Here is a 17,233-nt window from a genome sequence, read left to right on the forward strand (position 1 = left end):
GGAGAAGTCCATTAATGGCTATTAATCAAGTTTACTTAGGGAATAGCCACTGCTATTAATTGCATCAGTAGCATGGGATCTACTTAGTGTTTGGGTAATTGCCAGGTTCTTGTGGCCTGGTTTGGCCTCTGTTGGAAACAGGATGCTGGGCTTGATGGACCCTTGGTCTGACCCAGCCTGGCAATTTCTTATGTTCTTAAAAACAAAACAAAGTGTGTCAGCGGTCAGGTTAGGAAAATGGACGCTAGTAAAATTGAGCGTTTGTTTTCCAAACCCGCTGACAGCCACCTCTCCTGGGCTTCCGCTGCTATGGAGGCACTAGGGGCGCGCTATTGTCCCTAGTGCCTCCTTTTTAGCTCGACCCCTCATTTAAATACAGGATCACCCGCCCAGGAGAAGTGGCTGGGCATGCGATAGGAAAACAGGCGCTCAACACTGAGCAACCATTTTCCAGGCAACCTTACTGTATCAGCCTCTATCTGTAGTGTATTCAAAACATTTTTCAAGAGGCCTCACAATAATCTAGGGATGTTAACAGGAGAGATGGAATGTTAGTTCTAAAATCATCTTTTCTGACCAAGTACCTTATGTGGTGGATCAATCTCAGTTTATAAAATGTGGTTTTCAGGAGCGATTAAATCTGTGGATGCATAGACGATCTGGAATTTACACTTCACCCCGGATTGTGAAACCGAAGGGAGAATGAGATCCCAGCTCCCTCCAACTTTGACAGACTGGAGATAGAGGTCTTTAGAGTGGAGCAAAGCCAGCACATTTCGGTCTTTTGCAGGTTTGCATCCAGGAATGCATGGCATTGAGATAGAGTGCTAGGTAAATCAGCGCGACTAAGGTGTGCATTTTATATCTTACGTCATTGGTGCCAAAGCTGAGCCTGCTGGTACTCCACAATTTAAAGGCTTCTAGGTGGAAACATTTAGATTAGTCCTATCATTAAGAAGAGATCTGGACCTCCTAGTGCAAGAGATTTCAGACTCTGAATAAGGACTAAGTGCTGCCGCTACATCTAGCAGGAATACTATCGCTGACTTCACCACAGGGTCGCATCCTGGACAGACACTAGCAACGTCCCCACCAGCTGAGAGCTGGAGGCAGGGTGGGACATTCCTTTAGTGCGATCGATCCTGCCTGAGTTCTTGGGGTTTCTCTGCTGATGGATTCTATGTAATTGGATATCTTGAAAATCGGTGCGATACCTACCATGAAAATAAAGAGATTTAAAAAGGAAAGAAAAAAGGAGAGATTTAACTGCTGAACAGATCTGGAAAGCCCTGAAAACGTGGGTTTCATCAAATCTAGGTATATGCTTTTTCCATTGGTCTAATGAACGATATCTCAACCTCCAAAGTATTATATATTTCCTGGGACCAACATGTCAACAGCCATTTTCAGCCATGTCAAGAAGTTATACAAATGCACTAGCTCCTGACTCCTGAGGGCCCGGCGGTGATAAACCCTTCCCAATTACTGTCTGCCAAATGCAGAGCACATTTCACTGACTGAGACGTGGATTTATCACTTGCGAGGGCACATCCATAACCAATTAATGGATGTGCTGTTTTAATTACTTTCGGGGGCATCACTTTCCCTCCATTAACAGGAGCCAATTAGCAGCAGGCGTCTCTGTCTGTGGCTCTGCAGCGCGCTGGCCACAGTGGTGGCACTGGGATCTGCTGAAGCTGGAAGAGTTTACTGGAAGCGAACAGCTGCAATATGTAAAGACCAACACTGCGGCAGGGAATTCCTCGGGCTGCACGCCCTGCTTTTAAGGCATCAGTAGCAGGGCTTGGAATAGGTGCTGGTAGTACCCAGTGCCGGATTTAAGATAGCACAACTCCCATAGTCAGAGGACCGGGGGTAGAGGGTATCCCCTCTGGAAGACAGAAGTCCTAGTCTAAGCCTTGGTTTGAGGTCCCTAATGCAGGGGTCACACAGTCCCAGGGCCAAGCTCACTGTCCAGACCTCTCATTGTTTCACCATTTACTCTGCAGTAGTCACCCCCCCTGGGGAGCTGGGGTCCAAACGGTGGGGAGAAGGAGAAGCCTCCAGGGGAGCGGGTACCTTGCACAATCTCTTTGTCCACTCAGCCACTCCCTTCACAGTACTCGCACCTGTAGATCCGAGCAGGCTGGTTCTCGGGTCGGAAGAAGAAAGCAATGACTTGCAGTGATGTTCAAACAAATAAATATTTTACTGCAACTTAAGAAATAGAATTCAGGCAAGAATGGCAACACCACCATCAGTAAAAGAAGAACGGTAAGTCCAAGTGCTACAGTCTCTCCATCCATGTTCAGCCTCTGAATCAAGAGTTTAACACCCAAACCCTTTCCCAGCGCTAGCAAAACAAAATTATTATTATTATTATTATTTATTTCTTTTATATACCGACATTCAATCGAGATATCACATCGGTTTCCAGATAACCAAGGGAATAGGGCGTAGTCCGCCCTATTTTACAAAAAACAATTATAACATATTATAACAGTGGTACATGGAACAAAAGGTTATAGGATATAACAAAAGGTTATAGAAAATAACATATGTACATGAATGTGTTGTTGATAAAATAAAATTGGGATAAGGGACTTCAAAAAAAGGCTGGGAAGGTGACCCCAGGTGTACAGGGATATTCCCAATTATTTTCCTGCATGCCAAGTGTGGTTAATTTTCGGCCCTTCTTTGGAGAGTTATTGTGCTCCTGGACGGACGGACAGATCCCTTTTATATATTTTACATCCTCATATATATATTTTACATCCTTTTATATATTTTACATCCTCAGGATTTCCGGACTGTGTTACAAGCCACAATTCTACCAAGGATTGACTATTGTAACGCACTCCTACTGGGTCTCCCTAAAAGCACAATTCAACCCCTTCAAATGTTGCAGAATGCCGCTGCTCGGTTAATTACTAATACTAGACGGCATGAACATATTACTCCAGCACTCATGTTCCTACATTGGCTACCCGTATCATCTAGAATTACTTTTAAAGTTCTCTCACTCATCCACAAATCAATTCACAACCAAGAAATGCAATGGTTCTCTGATCAGTTCATTGTTCACACCTCCAACAGACCAATTAGAAACATTCACCAAGCGAAATTAACTGTCCATCCACTAAAACACATCAAACATGTGTCCACCAGAGACCGATCATTCTCCATAGCTGGAATAAAAATCTGGAATAACATGCCGTTGGACCTGCGGCTTGAATCCTGTCACAAAACTTTCAAACAAAACCTTAAAACTTGGTTGTTTGAACAAGCTTTCACACTATGAGTCTCGTCTAACCTTCAGCAATACCATATGATTCCTTACCTTCTCCAAGATCTTATACTCGACAATAATATTTACTATCTGCAACTCCACACCCCCACATGGTTTATCAATTCAGGCTATTATATATAATGAAACGTTGGTTTGCCTCAGATAGATTATTTGCTCCTGCAAATACATGGTTATTAATATTCTATTGTTCGATATTTATGCATATTATTTGAAACCCATGTTTTTCTGTAAAGCCTGTTGCTATTAATTGTTTTACTGTTTATTTTATACTGTTACATGTAAAGCCTGTTGCTAAATTAATGTTTCACTGTAAACCGAGGTGATGTATTGCTATACGTACCGCGGTATAGAAGAACCTATAAATAAAAATAAATAAAATATAATTGTTTCCAACATTCCATTTATTGAACAAGAGAGGTAGAGAAAACATTGTATTTTTTTTTTTCAGGAAGGAAAAGAAGGCTTGTGAGATTTGCCGTGACTGCGTGTGTGCAATCCACACTAAATTTTCAGGAGATGTCAGGCGGGCTGCTAAGCTCGTGACAGGAGCGGTCTCGAGGATCCACATATTACACCAGTTCACAGGCATAGTTAAGCCTCCTCATAACCTGATTGTTTTTCATCCAATCCACAGCAAAGTTTCAGGAAGTCAGGGGGGGGTCTATGCAGAATATGACAGGGGCATTTGTTTTCAGTCGCACGTGTGTGAGTCTGCGTCTCCCATTCCCTGAATAACTTTTATGTTTGGTGTCCTATGGACACCAGCAGGCCGATGCAATATGACCGCGTAAAAGACCGGGTGCACATCTTTTGAACTCGCACATATCTATCCACCTCTCCTGGGCGCTCGATGCGTAGAGGGTAATTTGCACATCTCTAGTGCTCTGCAGCGGGAGCTCAGGAGAGTGGCTGTGCGTCCCCAAAAGCCTTGCCAGAGCTCTCTCCCCCCACTCCACCCCCAGGCAGGGCTGTTTCCGCTTGGTCCTTTTCACTGGTCAATTGGGCCAGAACTTGGGGCTGCTGCTTTCTGTGGTACCTCTTACTGTATTGTGACGATACTAATAAGAGGAATTGCAGAAAGCAGGATTTTTGTTTTTTTTTATGAGCCCTTGAGCGCGGCTCTTTAATTCCTGGGAGTCCCAGGCAGGCACTAAATTTGCCGCGTTAAAATGTGCACCTTGGCTGCGTGGCAGTTTTTTGGCATTGCAGGGTAATGACCTCATCTAATTTGCATGGGGTGAGCGCTATTAGCTATGCGCTCGATTGGATGTGTGTTTTGGACGCACAAATCCTCATATTGCCTCGGGCGTAAGTCTAGCGCGCCCTAAACACGCATCCAACCGCATGTTAAAACGGCGTGCTGACCTGAGCACCCAGTATTGCATCGCCCTGCAGATTTTTAGGATATGTCAGGGGGGACTGGAGGATTCTAAGAGCTGCTTTTTTGCCCCCCAGATCCAGGCATACTTGTGGACCATGGATGTGTGCATGCCCTTGACCCAGAAAGTAGGCTGCATGTGTTCTGGCTGCAGTTTCTCGTTGCATCAGTGGCTGCAGTATGTAAGGCAGTGCTGTAGTGCTCCCGCAGTAAACTGGAATCTCTGCAAGCTGGAAGAGATTTCATTGGATCAATGTAGGAATTATCTAAACCATTTGAGAGCACAGAGGACTCTTCTTCAGCTGTTTCATTGCTGAAGAAAGCACCTGTGTGAGGTCTTGAAAGCTGATGCACAAAATGTTTGGATAATTCCTCTGGATCAGAAGCAGCCCAGACTCCCATGATGGGGAGGTGACTTTAAGTATTACATGATTGCATGTTCTTTGTACAATGTGTCATTCATTATTCCATGCAGAGCTGTGGCCGAAGGTTGCATAACTGTAGGTACACAGAGGATCTCAGCCAGTGCTGCACATCATGGAGTGCAAGTTCAAACGTGGTCCTGCTCATCTGAAGCTATAGGGAAGCCCTTTGAACGTAGGGACTCGTTCAAGGGAGGGGGCTGTGGGGTTTGGGTTGGGGGTTCCAGGTGTTATATGAATGTATCTTTCATTTTCTTTCCATTTGGGAATAAGACAATGATATTATTAATAAAAAAAAGTATTTAAACCCCCCCCCCCCCCAAAACTAGCACTGCTCTATTCCCAGGAACTCACTTCTGTATTTGGTATTTATTTATTTAAGATTTTTCTATACCGATATTCATAGATACATATCACATCGGTTTACATGGAACTAGGATAGCAAACAATTAACATCGAATAACATGGGGAAAAGAAAAGAAAGAGAAGAAATAGTTACATTGAACAGGGAGAAAAGAACTTGGATGTGGGAGGAAACGGATATAAATGGATATTTACAATTGAAATGCTATATTTGTACTTGTTGGGGGGGGCGGGGGGGGGGGGGGGGGGGGAGGGAAGAGTCTGCTTACTGATTCCAATTCCTCATCCCAGAGACTCCCAGAAGACTCTTTTATAAACTAGGGCTACCCACTATAGGCAAGAGGGCAGGATGTGAGTGCTGTATGTGTGTGTGCATGAGTGTGAGAGAGGGGAGGGCAGGATGTAAGTGTGTGTGTGCATGAGTGTGAGAGAGGGGAGGGCAGGATGTAAGTGTGTGTGTGCATGAGTGTGAGAGAGAGGGGAGGGCAGGATGTGAGTGCTGTGTGTGCATGAGTGTGAGAGAGAGGGGAGGGCAGGATGTGAGTGCTGTGTGTGTGTGTGCATGAGTGTGAGAGAGAGGGGAGGGCATGTTTGTGTGCCTATATAAGAGTCAGAGAGGGCAGGGTGGGGGCTGTGTAAGAGAGAGAAGGATGGTGTGTGTGAAAGAGGACAGGAGATAGTGTATGTGACTGTGAGAGAGAGGGCAGGATGGGGGTGTTTGTGAAGAGGACAGAAGGTCAGGTTGCGTGTGTGTGTGTGAGAGAGAGAGAGAGAGCTGGAGGCACAGTGGGGGTTGGGAGCTCTGCAGTAAGTTATCACAGGGACAGCTGTAAGAGAGTTTAGACAAAATCAGGATGTGACATCACGGCGAGGAGAAAAGGAAAAGCTCCGACACAGGCAGTGGCTTCATCAGCCCTCGAGCTCGCAGCGGATTCCCAGTGCAGGCTGAAGCTGGCAACCGAAGCTGAGAGAAAGAGACAGCCACCCAGAGGCAGAAGAACAGCAGAGAGTGCTACACCAGGTAGAGAGACAGCAGAGTGTGGTACAGGAGGCAGAAAACCAGCAGAGCGTGTGATACACCAGGCAGAGAGCAGAGTATGTAATACCCAAGGTAGAGAGACAGCAGAGTGTGTTACAGGAGGCAGAGGCAGCAGAGTGTGTAATACAGGAGGCAGAGAGACAGCAGAGTGTGTACTACAGGAGGGGGAGAGACAGCAGAGTATGTAATACACCAGGCAGAGAGATAGCAGAGTGTGTTACAGGAGGCAGAGGCAGCAGAGTGTATAATACACGAGGCAGAGAGACAGCAGAGTGTGTAATAACCAGGCAGAGAGACAACAGAGTGTACTACAGGAAGCAGAGACAGCAGAGGGTGTCACATTCAGCAGCACCCTGAATTGCAGCCTGGACTGAGACTGTAAGTGTATATTTACATTCTTAATTTTCTGTCTGGTGTGAGTTCTCGCTCTTAAATTCAGGAAACTATCAGCCTGACAAAGTGTTGCCCAAACTGCTTAAAATGAAAGGGAGAAAAAGCTTAACTGCAGTTCAAATAAGAATAAGATAAATGTGCGGCAAGAAGACGGAGAGGTGACGTCCCTGGTTCTGGTGGTGGTCCCTAGCCTCTCTCTCTCTCTCTTAGACCCTAATGTACACAGTACTAATATTATCTTTCTTTTCAACAAATTGATAATTGCGATTTAATTTTTTCCAAGTTTAAAAACAAAACAAAGCAGACTTTAAAAGTTACAGTAGGGACTAAGGTAATAAGAGCAGCTTTGGGACGTCAGACGCTCCCTGCCTGGTGTTTTCACACGTTTTACGCAGTTTAAATGCTGACCTTGAGCTTGGGTTACGATGCACAAGGGTTAGTGGCTGAGAAGGTGGATTATGATTATTATTATGACTTCCCTTGGTTGCCATCTTGTTGAGTTGCCTGAGCCCGCCTGGATAGTGGGGAGTATCCCGGCCCATGGCCAGTCACAGTGGCATCCCTCTGCCCTGAGAGCATAAGGTGTCATCCCAGAGGCTGCTCCCTCTCCGACCCTTCCCCTCCACACCCCCTGCCAGTTTCAGGGCCGGAGACTCTTTGCAATTTTGTCTCGTAACTTTGCTGGGGCGGAATTTTGAATCACCCGCGTTGTTTGAAAATGTGAGTGGGCACTGATTTTTTTTTTTTTTTTAATATTCTGTTTTTTTGGCACTTCAGAGAGGATTGCATTCTGGTACTGTAGGAATAATCTAAGTATGTACCCGAGGCGATGGAGGGTGAAGTTTTCCAAGGGAAAGCAGAGGTGTTTGGTTTTTTTTCCCTACCTCACAGCCCGTGTGGTAAAAGTGGCAGATTGCTTCCTCGGCACCCGCCTTTTACTGAGGAACTGGGAGGGAGGAGCGGTAAATGCCAAGTCTGCGCGTTGTTCCGGGCAGAAACGCCTGAACGTGCGCGACTGGGCTGAACGTGTGCGCGCACTCTGTGGGAAGCGGATTGGAGACTTGTTCTCTGGGACCACCAGGAACTCCAGCGCAATGAGCAGCTGAGAGGAGGCAGGATAAGGGCCCAGCTCGTAACTCGCACCCTGCTCCTAGTGTCACCTCGAAGCCAGCTCTTTATAAAATCATGAGTGGGGGTGAAACGGGTAAATAGGACCAGGACTAGGGGACATGCCGTGGAATTAGCAGGTAGCGCATTTAACACAGATCGTAGAAAGTACTTTTCCCACTCAGTGCACAGTTAAGCTGCGGAACCCGTTGCCAGAGGATGTGGTGAAAGTAACCAGAAGCAGCTGCGTTTATAATGGGTTGGAGTAAGATCCTGAAGGAAAAGTCCATTTTTAGACGGGTGGATTCAGTGCCCCGTGGAAGGGTCTGCAGCCGCCCTAGCCAGTGATGACGACACCACATCACCTGAGATCTCTCTCGCTCTCTCTCTCCTCTCCGAATCTCACCAAACCGCCATACCTCCACCTCCCCGCCGTCGCCAGCCTCTTTCTCTGTTCAACAGTGGCGCCCTCGCGTCTGACGCCGCCGCCTCGCCCACTCCCAGCGCCCTAGGCGGCCGCCTAGCCCTGAATGGACAAGGAGAAAACCCACCACGTATCTCTGGAAGTGAGCAGCAAGCAAGCAATACGGATCTGCCAGGTTCTTGGGACATGGATTGGCTCCTGTCGGAGACCGGATGCTGGTCTGGTCCATATTGGAAGAGTTTAGGCTTTGCAGAATCTGAGACTCAGCTTGGGATTCTGGGACGGTCCTGGCACAGCCGAGACAATGCACATTGGATCCACCCATACAGAAGGAAAGAAAAGGTCAGATCTGCAGGATAAAAGGGAAGAACCAGTGATTTTGACTTCTTGAGAATTCTAATTTTTAGCCGTAGTGGCTCGCTGAGGAACTAGAGCTAAGAGCCACCATGAGCTTTTTTTTTTTTTTTTCTTCGCGTTTAGAGGGCTCCTTCTACCCTTCAACCCTGACCTGAGGCCGGAGCTTTCTCCTCTCTGGCAGCCCAAAAACCGCTGGCGGAGCAATACTTTGATAATGCATTTGGGAATATGGCTTTTTTTTGGAGGAGGCAGGGCTGCTGCTAATAATAAACAAATTATGGGAAATAATCCAAAGCCTGTGTCATTTTGTTCTTTTTTAATCCTTCAATTTGTTTCTCAGAGGGTTGTGTTTGGATAAGAGAAAGTCATCAGTCAGTCAGATGTAGCATACAAGGACCGTTTGGTTCCATTACTCCTGCCAGCAGTGCTCTAGCGAAGGATATCTTTCAGCTCTCAGGCTGCCTTCACTGTTCTTGCTGTGGCCATCACAGCGTGTAGATAGCTGGTGGCCATGAGGATCGCTTGGTAACTTGCCTGCCTGGTGCAAAGGTAGCAGGCCTCGTGCATCACTGGGATAGGATTTTGGAGAATGCCGGGGGGGGGGGGGGGGGGGAGCTGGCTGTCATGGTACATGTGGATATCAATGACGTAAGGAGGCGCAGGAGAGAGGTTCTGGGAAGTACATTTAGGCTTCTAGTTAGGAAACGTAAGGCCGAAACTTCTTGGAAATGCTTCCAGTTCCTCCCACAGGACCCCAGAGGCAGGCTGAGCTCCAGATTAACAATGTGTGGATAGATGATGGTGCAGGGAGGAGGACTTTACATTCATCATGACCTGAGGAGCTTTGGGGGGAAGGGAAGCTCCACCTTACTGAAATGGGAACCTAGCTGCTGGCTTTAAATTAAACCATGGGAGAAAGCCAGCAATCACTCAGGAGCAAATGGTTCAGAAAAAGGTATTTTGAAACGATGATATTAAAACGTAAAGAACAGAGAATATGAATGATTTCCAATTACCCGAATTAACGTCTAGTAACATACATGTGAACAGCAATAACATACATGTAGGTGTCGCAAGGCATGCTCGGGAGGTTACATTTCTAGATGCCATAAATGGTTGCTTCATGGAGCAGCTGGTTCTGGAACCAACCAGAAGGGGAATCTAATTTACCTTTAGTTCTCAGTGGAACACAAGGGGTAAAGATGGAGGAGCTGCTTGGCAGTAGTGATCACAATATAATCAAATTTGATATAATTCCTGGAGGGAAAATAAGAAAGCATTTAACTTTAAGAAGGGAGACTGTGATAAAAGGAAACTAGTTAGAACAGAAGTAGGCAACTCCAGTCCTGGAGTGCCACAAACAGGTCTGGTTTTCAAGATATCCATAATGAATATGTTTGAGGTATATTTGCACATTCTACCACCACTGTATGTAAATATATCTCATATTAATTGTTGATAGTCTGTAAACCAGACCTGTTTGTGAAACTCCAGGACTGGCGGTGCCTCCCCTGAGTTAGAAGGTCACTAAAAGGCACAGTTATAAGGGTTAAAAGTCTGCATGAGGCATGGAGATTGTTTAAAAATACCATTTTGGAAGCCCAGATAAAATGTATTCCAGAAATGAAAAAAATGTTAAAAGAAAACCAAATATTTGCTAAACGATGCTTTGATAGAGGCTATTGAAGTCAAAAAAGGCTTCCTTTAAAAAATGGAAAACAGGATCTAATGAAGAAAATAGGAAAGAGCATAAGCACTGGAAATTTAGATGTAAGAGATTAATAAGGCAGCTGAAGAGAGAATATGAGGAGAAACTTGCCACAGAGACTTGCTTTCATCAAAAACAAGAAGATTGCAATAAGAGTCAGTGGGACAATTAGATGATCAGAGAGTAAAAGGTCTTGCAGGAAGCGTAAGGCCACAGCAGAAAACTGAATTAATGTTTTGCTTTGGTCATCACTGGGGAGATACCTATACCAAAACCACATTTTTCTGTAGGTGATTGAATCAGAAGAGCTAAGACAAATCACTAAAATCTGAACGCGTTGATAAACTGCAGTGTAGCTAATCTTTAGGCCTTGATGGTATTCACTCTAACGAAGCTGCTGATAATCTGTAACCTATCATTCAGATCTGTCCCTGTACCCGAGCACTGGAGGGTAGCCAGCGTAACACCGGCTTTTAACAGAGCTGAAATGATACAGGAAACGGCAGCGACATTTCCTCTTTTTCTTTTTGTTTCATGTTCAAAGGGGAATGAAAGAAAAACAAGTGAAATTGTGTTGTTATTTCGCTTTGAAGTCATCTTAAAAAAAATAAATAAATTCCCCAGGGCGGGTCCTTCCTCCTGCCCACCAACCCTGTAAGAATAAAAGGCCCCATCCAGCTCCCCAGGTCCCGCTGACCTCATCCCCCGATCTTTCGTGAGCAGGAGCTGTCCCCAGTCACTGCAGCCCTGCCACGGGAGGCTGGCGCCGTTCTGTTACACGTGAAAGACCAGCGGAGGGGGTAAGAAGGGACCGGGGGGACAGGAGGGGGCCTTTCATTGTTGTTCTGTATAAATCTGTGCGGTGTGATTGTACCTTGAGTCCCCCCAACTCATAAAGGACAAGTCAGAAAGTGCATGTTCAAAGCACGACACAAACGCGTCTCTCGATGTACAATTCAAATCCACATTTTGGGAGTGGATGTGGCTAGGAAGAAAGTGGGAGCTATGGGAGGAGAGGTGGGGGTGGAGGGCTGACTACAAGGGGGTAGTTGTGTACCTGAAAGGTGCATGTCGGAGTGAATGAGTGGACTGATGAGTGAGTGTGTGTGAGTGTATGGAGTGTGTGTGAGTGAGTGTGTGTGTCTGTGTGTGTGTGGAGTGTGAGTGAGTGTGTGGAGTGTGTGTGAGTGAGTGTGTGTGTCTGTGAGTGTGTGTGTGTGAGTGAGTGAGTGTGTGTGTGAGTAAGTGTGTGACTGCTCAGGTAGAAAATGATGGGGTGCCATGTGTCTGAGTGAGTGAGGCATGTGAGTCACCCCCTTCCCTACTCTCTCTTCCTCTCTCTTTCCCCTCTTCTCCTCCCCTTGTGAGGACTGAGAACCCCTCAGGCACTCCCCCTTCAGAAGAGTGTAGTTTCAGACGTGCATGCATGGACGGGCAAACAGACAGACAGACAGACCCTCAATAATAGGCGCTATTGGGAAAGAGAAGGGCAAGAAAAAATGCTAAAGGGGAGGAAAGGCTGAAGAGGTTAGGGCTTTTCAGCCTGGAGATGATATGAGAGAGGGCAATAAAATCGTGGGTGGGCTGGGCCCATTGGGGGGGGGGGGGATAGTTATTTACCTTTTCAAGTCACACTAGGGCTAGGGGTCGCGCCATGATAATAACCGGTTGCAGAGTGAGAAAGTAATTTCTCGCTCAACGCCCGATCCAGCCGTGGAATTTGCTGCCGGAGGATGGTGCAAGGCTGGTAGCATGGACAGGTTTCAGCAGGTTTCCGGAGAACAGGAACGCCAGCAGTTATCAGCCGTAGAGATAGGGGAGCTCCCACCTCTTCTGGATCTCCTCCGTAGCTTCCAAGCGACCTGCGTTGGCCACTGTCAGAGGCAGGGTGCTGGGCTTGCTAGACCATTGGTCTGACCCAGCCTGGCGCTTCTTGTGTTATTATCACCCTTCCTCCTCATCCCCGCTCCCCTAAGGACATGTCTGAGCTGTCAGCTGTAAAGGTTTGATCATCTGCTGGAGGTCATGCCTTCTCAGCTGGGCAGTGGGGCCAAGTCAGCCTATAGTCCAGTTTAGGAACGGAGCCACCTCCCCTAGCTTATATTTCAGAGTAGATCAAAGCTTTCTTCACTGAAATACTTAGAAGGTGTGAGAGTTTACCTCCAGAGAGCTGAGAGCCAGCAGTGGTTCCCGTTGATTGAGCCTTGCAGCTAAGCTCTTCCATTAGGGCCTGATTTTCAAAAGCATTTACAGGCATAAAACTGGGTTTCACACTTATAAATGCACTGTACCTGTGTAAGTGGGTTTCACACTTATAAATGCACTGTACCTGTGTAAGTGGGCTTTTAAGAATTGCTATAGAAAGTGCCATTTAATTGTCCATGGGATATTCACCTGTAAGGGCAGTGAGCTTTTGAAAATTGCTAGGGTGGGATCTTACATTTATGTGCGGAACTCCTTTGAAAATTCACCTGCTTGGTTGTTCCTTCCCGGCGGAATTTGGTTCTTGCCTTTTTTAGGCATTACAAGATGAGTGCAGTATGAACATCTTAGTTTCACTTCCGCTTTGAAATTAAGTTTGTATTTGTAATGAAAAATACCAAAAAATGACATCGCTTTTCTTATGTGGTAAAGGATTACCCATTTGTGTTTTGGTGAAATCAGAGCTGCTACAAATTGCCTCTGGTGCAGAGTTTATGATTCCACTTTTGGCAGGGATCGGAGACCTGCATGTGTAAGTGTCCTCGTGTCCTTTCTGTGACCACAGTCTCTCTGTGCGTGGGGCTTTTGAAACATCAGGATATGAGTCACTGCAGTGAATCATGCTTCATTAGTCTTTCGGATTCATCCTTTGCTGAATGCACCACTGGGAGTACTGGGGTTTGGTTTTGTTTCTGTGCTTATTGCACTGTAGGAGAAGGCAGTGCTTTCCGGATGGGCAGCACTGAAGCCTTAGGGCTGCCTGGCCACGTGGATAATGAGGAATAGAGCGCAATAACGAAAGGAACTGCCTGGTGTTTTAACAATCTGCTTTTTTTGAGTTTCGCCCGCCTGCTGTGTCTCTGGGGCCGAGAAGGGAGATCACATTCTGGGCTTTTCTGTACAGTTTGCCCGCAGGGTGCTGACTTGTGCAAGTTGGTCTTTAGTGACCTGCCCTCTGTCTAAAGTTAGCAAACTCTGAAAGCCACAGCAGTGAGATTTAGGGGAGAAATGGACACCTCTTAGTTATATACTAGGGCCGTGGGAGCTCTGGAAGGCACAGATGGGCTGCGTTTTGTATCCAGGCAGGAAGGAAGCGGCCTGCACAACGACGCCGCTAGCCTGAGCTCGTCCACTCGTTTGGCACTGGTTTAGTTGGCGGTGATTTCATTCTGCTCCAGGGCTGGCTCTGGCACGGGGTAACCCACAGAGCGGGAGTTTATCTGAGGCCTTCTCCCTACACAAATGTCCTGGGGTTTCCCTAGGGTTTCCCCAAAAGGCGTTGCCAGTGAGAGAGTGCAGTGATGACAGAAGACCGATGGTTGCCACACTACATGACCGCGACTTGGGGGTCAGCCTGGTGACTCGGTGGCCGAGTGGGGGTCTTCAGGTGAGCCAAGACGAGGGGCCCTATAGGGGCCGGCATGATGACTGCCCAGAGAGGACATTTTGAAAGGCCGTTCGCATGGGTAAATGGTTTTTGGCTGCTGCTGCACGACCCACAATCCTTTCAGCCGCATTTAGAGGAGATGCCCCCTGAGGCCAGTTTTGTGCGGGATCGGAAAATCATGCACGCTTCTTCCTGTGAAAAACGGACCCCACAGAAAGCAAGAGCAAAGGTCCCAGAGTGCTTTGTACCTGCAGTAAGTTGCAGACTTTTTTTTAAATCTTTTTTTTTTTGAAACTTGGTGTGAAATCCCCAGGTGCAAAGCAGCCACCGCTTGTGTCCGGATGCTTTGAAACTCGCCCCCTCCGTGGTGGGGGTGGAAGACTCCCGGTTCGGGTTCCAGTTGAGATGGAGGGAACTGCCCTCCCTCCCTCCACCCTACCCCACTGCAAGCTCCGCCCTGCAGAAGCCGTAGGCCCCGCCAGCCTGTGAGGTGACTGCACAGATTGGGGGGGGGAGGGAGGGTGCTGGGCTCCCCCCTCCCCCCCCAGAGTTGGCAGCACTAGACTGGACCACAGTAGGGTAAGAAATGTGCAAAAATCCTTTGAGCTTCTCCGCACAGTTTAGCCTAAGGAGTTGACGTCCCGCGACTTCTGGAAGAGAAGAAAAATCCCACAGACAAAACCAGTTCAGGCAAAACACGAGGAAATGCCCCGGGGGCTTTGGGGAATTTAAGAATCAAGGTTTTTCCTTTCCATAAGTTGCAGAAAGTGAACTCCGTGTGCGTTTCTCTCTCTCCCACCCCCAGCTTTAAATCTGGGCTTTAGGTAGGGGGGACCCTCTGCTGAAACACCCGGCCAGCCCCAGGGGACTGTCCCTTCTGTGCCCTGCTCATACCAGCCCTGGAAACGTCACTCCACCTGGGACTAGGAGTTACGTTTCCGGCGCACTGCTCTGACCCGGTGCGTAATGCCCAGGGCCAGCATTAGCATGAGAGGGGCAAACTTAAATACGCAGTGTAGTGTGCACACAACTCCTGGCTGCGTTGGCAGTAGAGTTTGCTCTGCATACAGTCAGGCCCATGCGGTAATCTGGGCACTATAAAACGTGCACTGGTTGTGGGTGCACGTCCTTAATGTCCAGATTATTATTTTTTTTTTAACTCCCAATGCAGTAAGCTAATGCTATGCTAATGCATTGGGATTTTAAAAAATGGGCATAACCTTTAAAATGTGCGTTGGCGCAGGCCAAACGCACATTCTAACTCCGGAAGGAAGGAGGCATCCGTGACAGGCTACCCCCAGCACACTTAGCCAGGCAGATTGTGATTTATCCATCTGGCATTAGATAACTGCATTAGTCAGTACTCATACAGCTATTTGCTGCGAGTTGCTGCTACTTAGCCGGATATGTACGGACTTATGCAGCTATCTGGCAGCTGCTTCCCGGTGCCAGAGAGACAGAAAATCAGAATTTATCTGGTTAAGTGGCAGTGGCTGCCACCACTTACCTGAATACGTCAGTAATTATCCCGTTTAATGGTGGCAGCCGCTGGCACTTACCTGGAGAGTTTCTCATTTGTTTTTAAACTTTTTTTTTTTGTACTTTACAACAATTTTTTTTTTGCAGTGCTTAACTCAGACCTGAAGTTAAGTTTCCAGCGCTAAGAAAGGTGCGCTGGCCAGATGCATCGAGAGCACTGCTTGATGTCCTCGTTTGCATGGGATTTCCATGCGAGGGTGCTTAGCAGTGCTCCTGTTTGGAAACTTGCAGGGGCGGTTCTATCAGGAGGCAGGGTGAGGCAGCGGCCTCAGGTGGCAGAATTTTGGACCGGCAAAAAGTGCCCCTCCAAAACACCTCTACCACAGCCGCCACCTCACCCTGCCTCCAGGGTCAAACATCGGATCGGGCAGGGATAAACCAAACCCTTGCCCAATCCGCTCAGTGGCAACCCCGAGAAGCAGGAGTCATGTTTTTCCTCGCGGCGGCAGGAGATGATGTCAGGAGAAACGCGACTCGTTATCTACTGCTGCCGCGAGACTGGCCCGATGGCAGCAGGTGACATCAGGAAAAAGGCGAATCCTGCGCCCGGGGTTGCCACTGAGGGGATCGGGCCTGTGTGTGTCGTTGGGTGGGGGAAGGGGGTGAGAGCCTGTGTGTGGGTGTGTAGGTGTAACTGCTTGGGTGTGGGTGGGTGAATGAATTGGTGCCTGCCTGGGTGTGTGTGTGTGTGAGAGAGAATGAATTGGTGCTTGCCTGGGGTCTGTGAGTGTGTGTGTATGTGGGTAGGAATAAATGTGTGCATGCCTGGGGGGTGGGGAGGGAGTGGTGTGAGAATGAATGGGAGCCTGTCTGGGGGTGTGTGTGTGTGTGTGAGCCTGCCTGGGGAGTGTGTATGTATGTGAGTATGGCTGGGAGCTTGCCTGGGTGTGTGTGAGTGTGTGTGTGTGCGTGTGTGTGTATGAGAGAATCTGGGAGAATAAGAGCTTGTGTGTGGTGGGTGAGGGGAGAGAGAGGGTTTCAGAGCCTGTGTGAGAGAGGTTGTGGGTGTGTATAAGAGTATGTATGTGTGAGTGTATGTGTGAGAGGGGGGCATCATCTCAGGCAGCAGATTGCCTTGAGTCGCCCCTGGAAACTTGCATTTTCTGTGCATAGAATCCCTGCCTTGTGCGCACGGCTGAGGGTTACAGAAAGTGCGCTGTACTCCGCACGCCTCCTTGTTCGGGCTGACCTGCCTGCCGTGGGTGTGCAGCACCGTCCAGCAGGGTCCTTGGGCTCCGCTTCCTTCATGCTTCGGCGAGTCCTCCTTCAGCCGGCTGGGGCTGCCGTGCCCCCTGCTGCCGGGTGCAGGAAGGATGCGCTCACACTGAGGCCCCGCCGCCGCGGTTCCGCTCGGCGTTATCGCTTTCAGCAGCTGCCTCTGCTAGCACTGATTCCAGGCTTTGCACGCCCAGCTGGGGAGGATCTTTCATGCAGGATTTTTTTTTGGTAGCGTTCTCTGCATTATTATTGTGCCCTTCACGGAGGCTGCACATACTTTACCTCTTCACCCTTGGCTTGCTGTAACTTGCCTTTCTTCATCTGACTCCCTCCCCCTTTCCTGGCTTTCGCTGAATGCATTTTAATTATAAATGAAAAGGTTACAC

At 47.9% G+C, this 17,233-nt stretch overlaps 1 protein-coding gene across 2 annotated transcripts in view; it reads left to right on the plus strand.

The window, feature by feature from the left end:
• Window positions 1-6,228: 6,228 nt before the first annotated feature.
• MOB3C (MOB kinase activator 3C) overlaps window positions 6,229-17,233 on the plus strand; it is a 54,198-nt gene continuing 43,193 nt past the window's right edge. The window contains exon 1 of one of the 2 annotated variants that reach the window (XM_029618484.1): window positions 6,229-6,494. The gene's annotated coding sequence lies outside the window, so the exon portion shown is untranslated. The other variant, XM_029618486.1, reaches the window with a different exon arrangement.

The sequence above is a fragment of the Rhinatrema bivittatum genome, chromosome 10 (genome assembly GCF_901001135.1).
Source record: "Rhinatrema bivittatum chromosome 10, aRhiBiv1.1, whole genome shotgun sequence".
Lineage (NCBI taxonomy): Eukaryota > Metazoa > Chordata > Amphibia > Gymnophiona > Rhinatrematidae > Rhinatrema > Rhinatrema bivittatum.